The sequence below is a fragment of the Lepisma saccharinum genome, chromosome 20 (assembly GCF_977018435.1).
Source record: "Lepisma saccharinum chromosome 20, izLepSacc3.1, whole genome shotgun sequence".
Lineage (NCBI taxonomy): Eukaryota > Metazoa > Arthropoda > Insecta > Zygentoma > Lepismatidae > Lepisma > Lepisma saccharinum.
Window position 1 is genome coordinate 65,150,190 of NC_139248.1, and position 15,077 is coordinate 65,165,266.

Genomic DNA, 15,077 nt, shown 5'->3' on the forward strand with positions numbered 1-15,077 from the left:
GAGTCAATACTAGTTGTCGAACTTTCACCGGAAGTTGGCTGATTATCAAATGCAAGACTTCACCTTGATTTACTACTTCCACCAGATTGCAGTAGTTTCCATAAACTTCCCAGCAGTATTCTTCTAACGTTAATCCAAGGGACCTCTGAAATTTCTTATTCCTCATCAGCTGCATTTCTCGTTGTTTAGCCTCTAAAGAAGCATACTGCTTTCGAAATGCATAACAGAACTGATCAAAACTCTTCCACTTCCTTTCATTTGCTATAAACCAGGATTTGGCCTTTCCTGTCATTAAGGAAGGTAAAATTTTCAACCTGTAAAATTCTGAAACTTCCATTATATCTAGATAGGTCTTTAAACTTTCAATGTATCGCTCGGCCGAGACTGAATTTATTTCTCCAGAAAACTTCTCTAAGGCTTTTATATCTGCCAGTCTAAAATTCTGACACTTGGATTGCCTAACTCTGTTGTTAGTCTCTTCTTCCGAAAGGTGATTGAAGAATTCTTTTGATTCTTCACTTTCTTTGAGTGTCGGCTTCTATTCAACTCCGAACCTTCGTTGGACGTAGCACTAGAGGATGAGAGGTTACTTCTTTCAGTATACCTCCTCTTAGATACACTAGCGATAGTAGTGGCCAAATTGGCAGAGTGAATCCTCTGACTTTGGTCTACTGAATTAGCTCTCAAAGGTAGACTTTCTAATTTCATGGCTAAAGAATCTATTTCACTAGAAGTTTTGTGAAATTGCCATTGTACTTCCTTTATTTCGTCTTCCATTTCCTTTCTTCTTTGCTGTTTTTCTTCCATCAAGCTCTTTGTAGTTTCGAGCCTTAAACTTTCAAATAAGCTTGTTAATTCAGTTTCTTTTGTTTTCCTCTCACTTTTTTCTTCATCTATTTCTTCCAATAAGGCTTTCTGGGTTGCTTCTATCTGATCTTTCACTTCTTGACTCGTCACTTCTTTAAATTCTTCCATTTCGGCCCTCATTCCCTTTTGGCATTCTTCTAGAGTGTTTTGTAACTCATTCTTATTGATCTTACACTCTAATCTTACTTCCTCTATTAATTCTCTCATCTTTTTACTATCTTCTTCTCTTTCTTTTTCTCTTCTCTTCATCTTTGTCTTTTTTCTTCATCTTGTATTTCTTTCTCTCTCTTCTCTTCATCTTCTCGTCTTTCTTTCTGTCTCTTCTCTTCATCTTTCTGTCTTTTCTCTTCATCTTCTTGTCTTTCTTTCTGTCTCTTCTCTTCATCTTCTTGTCTCCACGTTTTCAATAAATCTATCATTTGGTTAGCAGATTCAGATTTGTTTTGACAACCTTGGCATTTAAAACTAGTTCTATCAACATCTTCACTCGTGGCATCCATATTCAAACAACTCAAGTGGAACAAACACTCGCATCCTTGACATTTGACTGTTCCTTCTTCGGACTTGGAGTCATCAGAGCAGCACTTGAAGGTCACCATGGTTAATTTTCTTTGTTTCCCCCTTAAATACCTTTTTGACATGACTAAATACTAATATTTGAGTTTTCACACTTTTAAAATGTAAGTCCTTTTTCTTGAAGAACGTTATCAAACTACTGAAGTCTTCAAGTTATTGTTTCTTATAGGAATCTTCTACTCATCGTTGGTCATCTTCTTCGACTGCAGTGGTCAGGATTCTTCAGCTTCTACGGCTCTACTGCAACTTCGGTTCTAGCGACGACCTCTTCCGTAATAGTCGTCTGGCTGGATTCTTCAATTGTGGACCCTCTACGTTGTATGCCAAGAAGAATCTGTTAAGTGTCCAACGTCGGTGGTTGAAGTTCTATACTGTCGTGGCCCTCACGATGGGCGCCAAAAAAGATCTGTTACATTCCTAGTAACTTTCCTCACCCTTTACTCCTATAGCCGGGAGCATTGAGGCTCTAAGGGTCTACACTGAAACCTATCTTCAGGGTAGGTGCAGAACAAATCCAACCAACGTCGTAAAGTTTTAATGAAATGTTTATTTACTGCTTGAGTACTTACAGCCAGTGTTTAGGTAATTCATAACTGGAACTTGGAGATCAATTGTTAATAGATAATTTCAAACTTACTAGAAAGGTCAAACTAGGGTGGCCCAAACCTAGGTTTTACAGAAGAGCGGCATACACCTATTCACTTCTTCCTAGACTTGGAGTTATCACCCGAGATGGCCAATTTAGGTTTTTACAGAAGAGCGGCTTGCACTATTCACTTCTTCCTAAATTGGAACTTATATCCCATTCGGCTAACCTAGGTTTTACAGAAGAGCAGCATACACCTATTCACTTCTTCCTAGATTAGACCGTTCCTATTTGGCCAGTCTAGGTTTTACAGAAGAGCGGCTTGCACCTATTCACTTCTTCCTAGACTGACACCAGAACAGACCTCCTTACGGACCAAACTCCTTCGTATTTATACCCAAAGTTCTTTAGGTAATTTCTTATTACAATACTCTAAATTACAACAGAAAGATATTTGAAAAATACATAGTTTGGCAATTAAAAATTTACAAAGAAAGTTTACATATTCATTTGAGTTAACAATTATTTCTTTAACGTTGATAAAATCTTACATTTTGGAAATATACAAATTTAAATGTTCCGCCATTATTTAATTACAATTAGGTTAGTTCATCAAACATGGATAATCTTTGATTGGCAAATCTATATTTACATCATAATAAATGCCCGTTGTCATATTAAGCGAGCTGTCTTCATTAGATAGTTACAGAAAGGTGAATACATTTGTTCAACAGTGCCTTGATTGGCACGTTCATATTTGTGTCACAACATGTAGTATCACAGACATTAACAAGGACTTGAGGTAACACTATATCAATTTTTCTTTTGACACGGAATTGCAAAGTTACAAAATAAGTAAGGTCGTAACATGTGCGAGAACTGATAATGCAAGATTGTCATGTGACATATCGTGAGATTGAGGCATCCCTGTGCATTAGTATGACTAGAATACATAAGATATTGCATGAACATTTAGCCGAGAAGAAGATTTGTTTGCGTTGAATCCCGCATAATTTGAAAATTACTCAAGAAAACGCTCGTGTCGATTGGTGCAAATAAATACTCACAAAATACAATTGTGGTGCTTCAAAAGCCGTGTATAACATCTACACAGGTGACGAATCTTGGATCTATGCATATGATCCCGAAAGCAAACAGCAGTCGACAGTGTGGGTCTTCCAAGATGAGCCAAACCCAACAAAATTTGTTCGTGCGAGAAGCACTTCGAAGCAAATGGTCGCCTGTTTTTTTTGGGGGGGTGGGGGGAAATGAATATGTGGCTACAGTGCCACTAGAGAATCGTATAACCATCAATTTTGAATGGTACACAACCATTTGTTTGCCAGAAGTCTTTGGGGAAATCAGCAGAAACAACCAGCGACGCAGGATCATTCTTCACCATGGCAATGCGAGTTGTCACACATCGGTCCAAACAACTCAGTATTTGACCAGTGAAAACATTAAATTGATGTGTCATCCGCCATATAGCCCTGATTTAGCACCCAATGATTTCTTTTTGTTCCCGTACGTGAAGAATAAGCTAAGTGGTCAACGATTTCCGACACCAGAAGAAGCGATTGATGCGTTCAAAATGCATGTTTTCGAGATACCTCAATCGAAATGGACAAAGTGCTATGAGAATTGGTTCAAACGAATGCAAAAGTGCAGTGATCATCAATAAAACCATTTTGAGTGATACATTTTTTTATTTTTTTTTATTATTATTATTATTCCAGATACATAAATAGCAACCCTCGTATTTCTGTGCAACAAATGTTAAAGGTTACAACACAAACAATAAAGAATGCATATGGTCCATGGGCCAGACCAGAGTCGGTACCATCAAAGGTGGCAAAACTTCAATGGTACTGAAATATCTGTTACACCAATATAAATAAAAAAGTATGTGATAACCTTTCCAAATGAGTAGCTTTTCCATTTTTCTCAGGGGTAACAAGTTTTTGCATCCATTGCATCAGTTATGCATGGATTGTGATTATGCAAGTTCACAACTTACAAGAAAGAACCATATTCTGTGGAATATTTCACGGTTTCCTTCAGTTGATATTTTTTCATATGGCTGGTTGTGTAAATTATTGTTATTACTACTACTATGAAAACAAACAGTTGGTTTCAACTTTTTCCCATCTGAACGTTTTGTAATAATTGCATTAGCTTGATAATTAAACCTGAAAAAGATTAACTTGATAAAAATTTGTGAAACATTTTAATTTCTCTGTGTTGCTGGTAAGACATCTGTAAATTAAGATGGTTGAGGCAAGAAATGTTCCGGAACAGAGGGCCCGAGTAGACTGCATTATCCATTGCTGTGGTGATGATACGGAGAAACTGGTTTCACCTCAAGATATTTACTCATGGAGAACTTTGCTGAGGGCAGCTGAAATTCGGAAACATGCACAACTTTTGGAAGTTGCAAAAGACATCCCAGATGGACAGATTCCAACAATCCATTACCACAGAAAGTGTTGCAGTATTTTTGCCATGAAGAAACCTCTTCTGTCTATCCTTGTAAATGAGCAGTCTAATGCCACTGATCCACATTCTGATAGAGAATCGATGAAATTAGCTCGACAATGTCCAAGTAATTCTAGAACTTATTCAGCAGAGTGCATATTTTGTCAGAAACGAGCAAGTATGCCAAGGGACAGAAGACAAACTAAGTTTTAATACAGTGTCGGAAATTGCAAGCTGATGCAAAGATAGTGATTGCAGCCACAAAGAAAATGGACAAGAGAATCATGGCAATTGTTAACAGAGAACTTGTAGCCGCTGAGGGTCATTAATTACCACAGGTCTTGCTATCGACTGTACGCGAATGAGCAGGTATCTTCAGAAGAGTTTGCCAGTAATAATGGAGACGAACATCATTATGCTGAGGCGCAATATGAAGCTGCTGTGTGTGTCATACAATGAGCTATTTTATTTTCTCAGCCACAGAACTTTTTACTAACCCTCAGGTGATAACAATGGCTGATCTCTCTTCTAGATTGGTTAATTCATTGAACATCTTGGGCTTTACGGAAGTTAAAGAATCTACTAAGAAGCATATAAGGCGTAAAATGGAGACTGAGTTTGCTGGATCCTTACACATTTTCCTCTTCCAAGCTTCTTCTCTATTCAGACAACCTTTCCATGTACAAACTTGCCATAGAAAACCAATCTTTGAAAATGCAGTTGCATCTCAAGGTCAATTCTGTTGAAGACATTATACCTCAAGCAGCCATGAAAGTGAGAGCTGACATCAACAACCTACATGCTCGTGAAGCCTGGCCGCCAGAAGTAGAACCAACATCTGAATGTGGCATCATCCCCAAGTCCTTGATGGTATTCCTGTGCTTTCTACTGCGGGATCCAATGACACTACCGATGCATCCCAGAGGATCCAGCGACATATGCATTTGTTTGGCCAGGACATAATATATTCAATAACACATGGAAAGATCAAGCCTCCCAAACACGTCATTCATTTGGTGGAGATCTTGCTAGGCCTGATCCGAGCATTTACAGAGGGAGATGGGGTGCTACATTTATCATCCATACGAGCAATGATACCATGGTGCTTTGCATATGACAGACTAAATTATGAACGCTACCTCACGTACTACTTACATCACTGACGTCCCATGACTGGCCAAGGTGAATAAATATTTCCTGGTAGGAACGGCGTTTTTTAACCGGCTTCAGAGCTATGAGCTTCCCACGACCTGCAAAGGCACTGACAGTGACACAACCTGTGAAGGCATGTAAGCCAATCAGACTGTCGCACGTGGTTTGTCCGATTGAACTTGTAAACTTTCTGATGTCAATGAAGTGTGTCCTATTCTGAGTCCCACGCTTCTCGTAAATGGGGCAGAAGATCTTACTTTGGAACCCGAGACAAAGAACCATGACATCAACATTTCCAAAACCACATCAGCTGCAGATGAAGAACGCATCCACTGAATGACAAGGTTGCCATCTTCACCATTGGTCTATCCTTATTCAGCAGGGCTTGGCACCGTAGGGTTTGCCTGCAGGCAACACTTCCATATTGCTGCCTGGTAGTTGGCTCATAGAACATGCATGAAGAGACATCCCCTGCATGGTGGTAGGTGGCTGGATTCAACTTCACCCCTCTTGGTACAGAGTAGTTGATAGCGGTTTATTTACCTTGTTCGTGTTGGCAGTGGCAACATACATGCAGCAGGTAAGCTTTATGCACCGATGTGTCAACTGGCAACCACACACCCAGATGTGCACTCTGAATTCATGCTAGGAGGATTTTCAGTTCAACTCAACTCCACCAACACTTTTGGTTGAATTCCTGTTGACCAAACAATTGAAGAAACTGTGAACAAAGATACCCAGACACCAGGAGGGACAAGGGGGTTCAGTTTGAAGGAAGCTGCTCTAGCTGAGTACAAAAGCATTTATATGAAGCAGCTGAGAGACACGATAGGTCAAAATTATCCCACCACCATCTACAATGACCAAGGATCTGGAAAGATGACACAGATGTGAAGTGTCTCGTTGATCTCGTGGAGAACAGCTGGCTGAATCCTATGTCTCCTGATGAAGCTGACTCGGTTAGTCTGTCCACTGGCAGCATGATAGGATGTATCAAGGATCTTCTGAGTGCTCTTGAAGTCTGAGAGGAAGCCTACCAGGTATTTAAGCAAACAAGGTTACATTAAGATCCACCTTCGGTGAAATTTCATAAGATGGCGGGGCAAAACCTGAAGACATTCTCCAATGTCTGCACAAAGACAGCCCGTAGATCAAAATCAGTAGAAATGGTTCTGAAGGCAGACCGAAACCTCTTTAGTCACATGATCCTGATAGCAGAAAGTAGGAACCTGAACATGAAGAGGGTTCTGGCCAACCCACTGGGCCCATTACCATGGGCTCTGGAAAATGTTAAAAGACAAACAAAGGCTGCATTTGCCAGAGAGCTCGAAAGAGTGTTGCCTTTGCTGAAGATATTCTAGCATCAAGCATCATCATTGATGGGATGAACCTTGTGCAAAAAATGATGGGAAACAACAAAACCTTCTCACAGCTGGCAGTGTTGGCTTTGACCAGGGCCTCCATGAGGGAGCACAGAGTGAAAGGTTAGATGTTGTCTTTGATGACAACCGCCAGTGTTCAATCAAAGATGCTGAAAGGTTGAACAGGGGTTCATCCACAACTCTCCAATATAGTAGCATTGCAGGAGGACATCACATCCAGCAGTGGAGAAAAATCTTGTGTAGTTCTCTCAGTAAGACCATGCTTATTAAGTTCATAGTAGAAGAGTGGAAATCCCTGCGATGTAGAAACATGTTGAATACCAAAGTCCTGTACGGAACCTTGGAGAAAACCTGCTACAAGATAACAGAGAGTGAGTGGGAAGAAGTGGAAGAGTTGCCGTCCACACAAGAGGAAGACAACACTAGTTTGTTCCTACATGCCTTGCATGCTGCAAATGCTGGGTCAATGGCAATCATGATTACAGCTGAAGATACCGATGTAATTGTGTGTGTTACTGCCAAACTGCACTTTCCTCTCCAATGGACTCAAGTGCACATACATGTGCAAGTTACAAACCTGTAGTAACCAGAAACAGCAGGAAGATGAAAAATCTGATTTTCAACTTGAGGACTCAGACGATGATATATGTGAGCAGTATGATGATTGATTGTTGTAACGCTTTACCGTGATGCTGATCCTAATTTGATTTGTAATAATAAGTAACAATACTGTCGAAGTTAACCATTAACAATAAAATAATTTGTACATTTCATGTTAGTCATTATACTTAACGAACCCCAACCTGTTTAAAGCAGTCTACTAGGCCTAAAACTAATAACTACAAGAGTTTAATTGCTATTATTGCATTCCATATTAACATGCGCAATCAACTTTTGCTAGAAGGAAGTAATGCAAAATAATTTTGTAGCTTATGTTGCTTTGAATTAAGTTCTTTCTGAAAATTGTCATTTCTATCATTCCGAAAAGCCTTTCATGGATATAGAGACAAAAGTGGTTATAACTCCCCTTAAACTACCACTCTGCTGAGGTTATCACATCAGAAAATTTCCCTCACACATGGAACATTACAAAAATCATTTCTAGAACTTGCCACTCCAGGTGGTACCAATAAGTGAAATTTTGAGCCCTAGCTCACGTACTAATAGTGTATCCGAACAACATAGCCTCAGCAATTTGACCATTCTCTATGGTATGTACCAGTACTCAACCCTCTGCCCTTTTTGGATGTTTTATCTTCACCTAGTAGTAATGAAACACAAGTTACATGCGAAGATCCACTTCTCCACTCTCATCTTGATTTTTACTTGCCAACCTTGGTGACATGGGAGCAAATCCTGATGTGATGGGAAAAATTGATGCCATTTTCCATGATCAGCATTCAAAATACTTCCAGAGTCATCTATTAGTTTTGAAACAACTGATCTTTCCTTTGTTTTGTTTCTTTTTTGGTATGTAATAAATGTAATCAAATTGCGAATGTGAGAATTTTGATTGAAGTTGTGAAAAATCGTGACGGGAAAAATTGAATTTCATTTCCATGATCAGCATTCAAAATACTTCCAGGATCACCTGTTGGTTTGGAAACAACTGAATTCGTTTTTCGAAGTGTTGACCATTGTAATTTGCATTAATAAAACATGTCAATGAGTGCAGGTTGTTATTGGGATCCAGGAGGAGGGCGAATGCCTTGCCCTACTTTGAGAAGTGACTTCTCGATTTTCAGATTCCTAAACAATCTGAAAATTTCAAATGGCTGTGTATTAAAAGTGCTTAATTATTAAAAGAAAACTCAAGGCATTTTTTAAAGTTACTTGGAACCCCCTTAATAACGAGGACTCACTGCCTCCTTTGTCTACAAGGTGTTCGGAATGTGGGTTGCATCATGTTGATGCTTTCATTATAAATATTTTTTCAAAAGTTTTTTTCTACTCATTGGTGGTTGTCTCTCTCCCAGGGGATGTGTAACAACTTTTCTTTTGAGATTTCGGCCAGTGTATGGGACCAGTGGCCACCCACCATTGTGATGAAATTGGGGAGCTACAAATGAGTAGCATAATCCAGCCATGTAAACCTCAGACACCGACTGTGGGTTAAACCTTTTTGTTACATGTCACCCCGTAACTGTGCTGACAGTTGGTAGGCCTTGGTCCTCACGGGTTGTTGCACCATGGGTAAGTTGGGTTGATGCATAAGTTTGTAGTGTTTTTTTTTTATTATTTTTAATTGGCAAAGGTATTTTTATTTGATACTAATTTGAGATGAACAAGATACATAAATTAATCAGTAATTTATTTTCCTTCATTGTCTATGACTGTCTACCAACGCTGGGGCAGTTTTTCAATTCAACGCCTGAAGAAGTCAGCTGATTCGGGGTTAAAAGCATCGTCAAGCCAAGAGCATTTTCGTCACCAAATGAGCTATCTTTAAGATTGATGGATTGAGTGCTGAAAAGGTAGCAATCTGAGGGTGCCAGATCGGCGGGACTAAGGGGTGTGTGGAATAACTACCCAACCAAGATCCTGGATAGCAGCTTTTGTCATGTTAGCAGAGTGTGGGTGTGCATTATCGTGTCGCAGCACTTGATGCTGTCTTCCAGGTCTACTCGCTGATTTGGTTTTCATTTAAAGCGTGCGATATCCTGAACCTTACCCATGGAATGCAAATGTTGCACGATGGTTGAATGGTCACAGTTCATCACATTTGCTAATTCTCGAATCGACTGATGTGGGTCCTCGTGGATTAAAGCATTCAACTGTCTTTATTAAAGCCCAATAGTCTTCCTGAGCGTAGAGAAACGCTTAAGTCAAAAATGCTCTCTTTGTAATGACAAAACCATTTTCTTGCCCTGCTTTCTCTGTCGGCATTCTCTGCAAGGAACAAATGTTTTGAGCCACCTCCGCTGCCTTTGCCCCTATGTTAAACTCAGACAGATGAACATGTCAGAATTTTTTTTCCCCCACTGGACACATTGTTCTTTAGCCCATAAATCTGTAAAATTCAATGCATATTCACAAGCACAACAATGCCACTCCAATTGATGAACATTAAACAATAAACAAACTCCTAACACCTCAGTGTTGCCATACCAAACACAAACGCTATGAACTTATTCATCAATATTAACTCTGAAAATGAACATTCCCTTCTCTCATCATCACCATCCTTGGCCGTTTCCTGCCTCTGGCTGGGTTGGAATAGAAGTCAAGCCTCTCCATTTTTTCCTGGTCTTCCACCATTCCTCTCTTTCCACGGTGTTCCAATCTTGTCCTCTTCTCCTAACACTCTCCGCTATCTGCTCTTTCCACTGATATCTTGGTCTTCCCCTTGGCCTTATTCCCACCCCTTGTGCATTGTAAGCTCTTACTGGTAGTCTTTCTGCATCCATCCTCTTCATGTTTCCGAACCATCTCATCTGTGCCTGATCCAGTGGCGTTCCCATGGGGCGGTTGGTGGGGGTTAAACCCTCCCCCATTGGTTTCGTCATTTAAAAAAATGTAAAGCAAAAATAATTTTTATTTCATAAATGGCTTTGAGTACCAAATCGCCAATATTGTAAAATGTTTACATTTGGCAATGAGAAATGTATTTGCTTCTTCAATTACTTTTGATAATATTGGAGTTGAGTTACAGCAATGCACAGGCATTCATTCATTCCTTAGTCACTGAAAAGGAAGGAGAATTTCCTTCTCAGTATGGTCAAGAAAAGAGCGGCAACCCTTGGAATGCGAATTGAAGGAATCCCTCCTCCCTTTTCTTTCACCCACGATGACCCTCTTAGGAGAATGACCCTCCCTTTCCTGTTACGACAGTGCGGCTAACTTCCCTTTTCTTTATTTTCCCTTCTTATAGCATTTATGCCAGCAGAGCAAAGTTCTGTGAGATTTGAATCACCACAATTAGTAGGCAAAGTAAGTCAAAATCTTATCTCGCACCTGGATGCATATTTATTTCAAAATATCAATAATTATAATAATAATAATAATAATTGTTGCAGGCAGTAGCGAAGCATGGTTTTACGAAGGAGGCAAGCGATGTTTTGTACAATAGCATGCCGGGAGGAAGGGAGCAGTGTCGTGCGGTGATATCGACACTTGGGGTAGCAATCAGTGGCTTGCCCAAGGGAGGTTGGTGTGGGTCATAATCCCCCTCCCCCCTTTAGGGCCCAGTATTCCTAAAAATAGAGCGTCAAAGAAAGGAAAGGATTGCAAAATGAGGAAGGACTACTGAAAAGAAGCACGTGTCAATCCCACCCTCTTTCGAAAATCCAAAACATGTTGATTTAACTATTAAGCCAGAGATCCTGGGTTCGAACCCCGACCTGGGCATGGGTGTTATTTGTGTTTGTCCCTTCATTGATTTTATCGTACTATCTTGACGATTAGCCAAAAGTGTAGGAAAAGCGAAGTAAAACAAACCAAATGAAACAATCAATCTATGATTTGATTTATGCTACTTAGCGTCGCTGACTCATTTGGTTAATCGCGAAGATGGTACAATACAATTAATGAAGAGACAAACACAAATAACACCCATGCCGAGGTCGGGGTTCGAACCCGGAACTCCTGGTGTCATAGCGTGCAGTGATAACCACTACCCCGCTGTTGGTTGATTTGGTGTTTAAGTCCACTTTATGTACATAAAAGCTAATCGGGACTGGACCCACAGTTTAAAGTAGGATCCGAACCACTATGTTCCTCCACCTGGTACCGATCCGGGGCCACTTGCACTCCCCCATGGAGGTCGGCCGACAACAAAGATAGTGGAAAGCTCGAACTATTCGGATACTTGGGTATCGGTAAAGCAAACTGCGTATTTACTCAGTGGTACGTAAATTTCAATTGGATTTTTGAAACACCATATTTGTATATGATTAAAGTTTTTCCAAAAAAAATTGCTGAAGGATCCGGGCTCGAGCCCTGGCCTGTGCATGAATGTTCCCATGTAACCACTTTTTATCCGTTTAATTTAATCAACGTTCATCGTCATGGCAGAAGTTAGGTAAAGTGATGGAAAAGCAACGATAAAGAAAGGAAAAAGAAAATACAAATAATTTCCTCCCAGTGCATCTGCAGGGCACTGTGAAATCAGGAGTCCAGAGTTCTCTGTTTATGATCGTCCCTCGTGACTTCCATAAGCTCATTAGCTACTTATCGCAATTAAATCTATACAGCTAGAAAAAGTGATGGAAGGTGGCAAAAATTAAATATATTAGAGGGGATGAACAGTTAACAAAACATACTTTTTTGTAGTTTCTTCAAAAATATTCATTTCTCTTTTTTAGTTCTGGGATACATTTTTCATTCCAAATTCTTTCATTATTCACTGCAGAGTACAACACCTACGAACAAGAATGCGCGCTCGTCACGGGTTCGAATCCTGGCCTGAATTGTTCTTTGTGAGGTCCCTTCATCAATTTCATTATATCATCACTCATCCTCATTTTCGCGATAACGAAATGTGGCAGAAAGGTGAAGTAAAATAAACCAAACCAACAACAACAATTAGAACGCCCGTTTTCTTGCCCAAATTAATACATCAGTATTCATGACTGTTTAACTTACCCATTTTTTTATTGGAGGCCAAATTATTAGAATATTTAAATAAAACACTACTAAAACGAGAGCGAGAGAGAGCGTGAGCAAATATTTGTTATTTAATCATTATATATTCCATATTTGAAAAAAAAAGAAAAGAAACCATAACATTTTTGTCTGCACATAACACAAGTACGTTCCCATTCATATACAAATAAAACTACAACCCATATTATACATAATATTGTACAACGTTTAAAAGGTTGTGTAAATACAGAGAACATAAGTACTGCAGAAAATTTTCCCCTGAGTTCCTTGGAGGATTTACAAAGGAATCGAAGGGAAACCTATCCCCTATCTGTCCTATAAGAGATAGACTGGAGGACCTGAAACCACGGGCTTTCAACCATTGGAGCGGGGGGCGAGGGGGCAAGGGAGGTACAGGCAGAAATCTTCCCTCTCCATTCGGGCGGCTGTCTATACCTGGAAACTGGTCATGCGGAAGAAGAGCGAGATAGGGTATCCAGCCAGCTTTGCCCGCGGAGAACACCGATGGACGAGAAGAGCGTGGAAGAGAAGGTGTTGCGCATGATCTGTGGTGGCTTTAACAAGACAATAAATATTGTGATTTGAATATAATTCGAGATGTGAGATTGATTGATCTATCTCTGCTAGACTAGCTACTCCTCAGTGCACGTCACTGGAAGGGAGGGGGTGAGGGATGCGTTATATAGCCCAACTGGCCCAGTCAGTTTCATAAACAAAATAAAAACAATTAATATGCCAAAATATTATACGATTTACTCTTGTGCTCTTTACAAATTAGATATTTTTTTCTCAATCAATTTCCAGCCTTCAGTTTATTGAATTTTTTTGTAACATTTGTGAAAGATCTCACTTGAATTTCTGCGTAAATAATTTAGCAGTTGCCAACACTACTGCATGTACTGGTTGCTGTCAACACTGGTGACGTAATTTGAGCTGGACTAAGCTGGATGCATGGTTGAGACATTCGACTTCCCGGAAGCACAAACACTCGCCCCGCATCTTTGACCCAAGTCATGGTGTTCACTGGGGTTGTAGCGAGTTGCAGTCTGCAATTAGCAAGTCGAAGTGGTCGTGTGTGTTACGTTTCTGCGCGTGTAATAGATTTTTGACGTGGAACTAAAGATGGATAGAGAAAAGAGGAGAAATACATTATTAAATTATTTCCAAAAGAAACAAAAAATGGAAGTTGAAGCTTCACCATCCACAAATAGAACGTCATAAAAGGTAGATTTAAGTTCAGAGGAATTCCATCCGAATTGCAAGAGTGAAACGTGCGAACTTTCAGACTCTGATATTCAATAAGAAGGCATAACAGAAGATATTGTTGCAAAATTATGTCAAGGAACTCTCGAGGTAAGTGACGTTCATTATTTGATAGCAGATATATCCATAGGCAGATTTAGAGTTGTTTTTCTGGGAGGGCACAGCATTTGCTGTAAGCATACAAACGTGTGTGTGCAGGGGAGGGGGTGCCCGCGTGTGTATGTCTGGAAGACGTGTGTAGGATGTCACCCTATATCACCAATAAATTTCACAGGGCGAGAGAACATGAAGATGAACAAGTTTCCTCAATGATTTCAGGGGCCTCGCTGACGGTGGTGTAATCAAAGAGGTCCTGGGTTTGATCCCCTGTGAAGGTGCATTGCACAGTGGTACGAATCCCGATTTAAACTTTAAGTCCAGTCCCGATTAACGTATCTGAATATAAAATGGACTTTAAAACCATTTAGTCTTTGTTTTGTTCACGAACCCTCGAAAAACGATATTACCAATCTTATAGATCCACCAAGGCATTTGAAACCCTGGCGTCGGAGCAGTGGCACTAGTGTTGCTAGTTAAAGGCACGGGGAAGCCTGTGGTTCACGTATTTTCCGAGGTCCCAGAAAGCTTGGTACTACTATATACATATGTATGCAACCACATTATAAAATCACGGTTGCCATGGACAGTTTTATTATTTTGTAGGAAAGGGATAAAATTTGTATTACGACACGGGATAGACTAGGTAGGCATCCTATGAACTGTAAATATTCCTTATAAATCTTCTGAATATTTCTCTTGTACAAACGCAACAAATACAATAAATAATATGTGTGTGCAGTAATAAATTCATTTTCTGGCATCAGTGGTCGAAGTAGGGGATGCTGCCTCCAGTTAAGAAAGTTTCACAAAGCATACCCCCAATTAGAATAATTTGCATATTGAGCATCCTCCACCTACTGTATTGTCTCCATGTTGATCCATACAAAGATGTACCCCCTCGTATCTTCAAAATCGATCAAATATCCCCTCCCTTGTCGGCTAGGAATTTTCATTTCGAGCACTGTCTGGCAAGATTTTGTCGGGCTCAGTGACAGATCCTGCGGTGCGGTACTGGGCTTCGGAGGGGAAAGGGGGAAAGGGGGGAGTGGCCCCTTCAACAGTTGGTTTCGCAG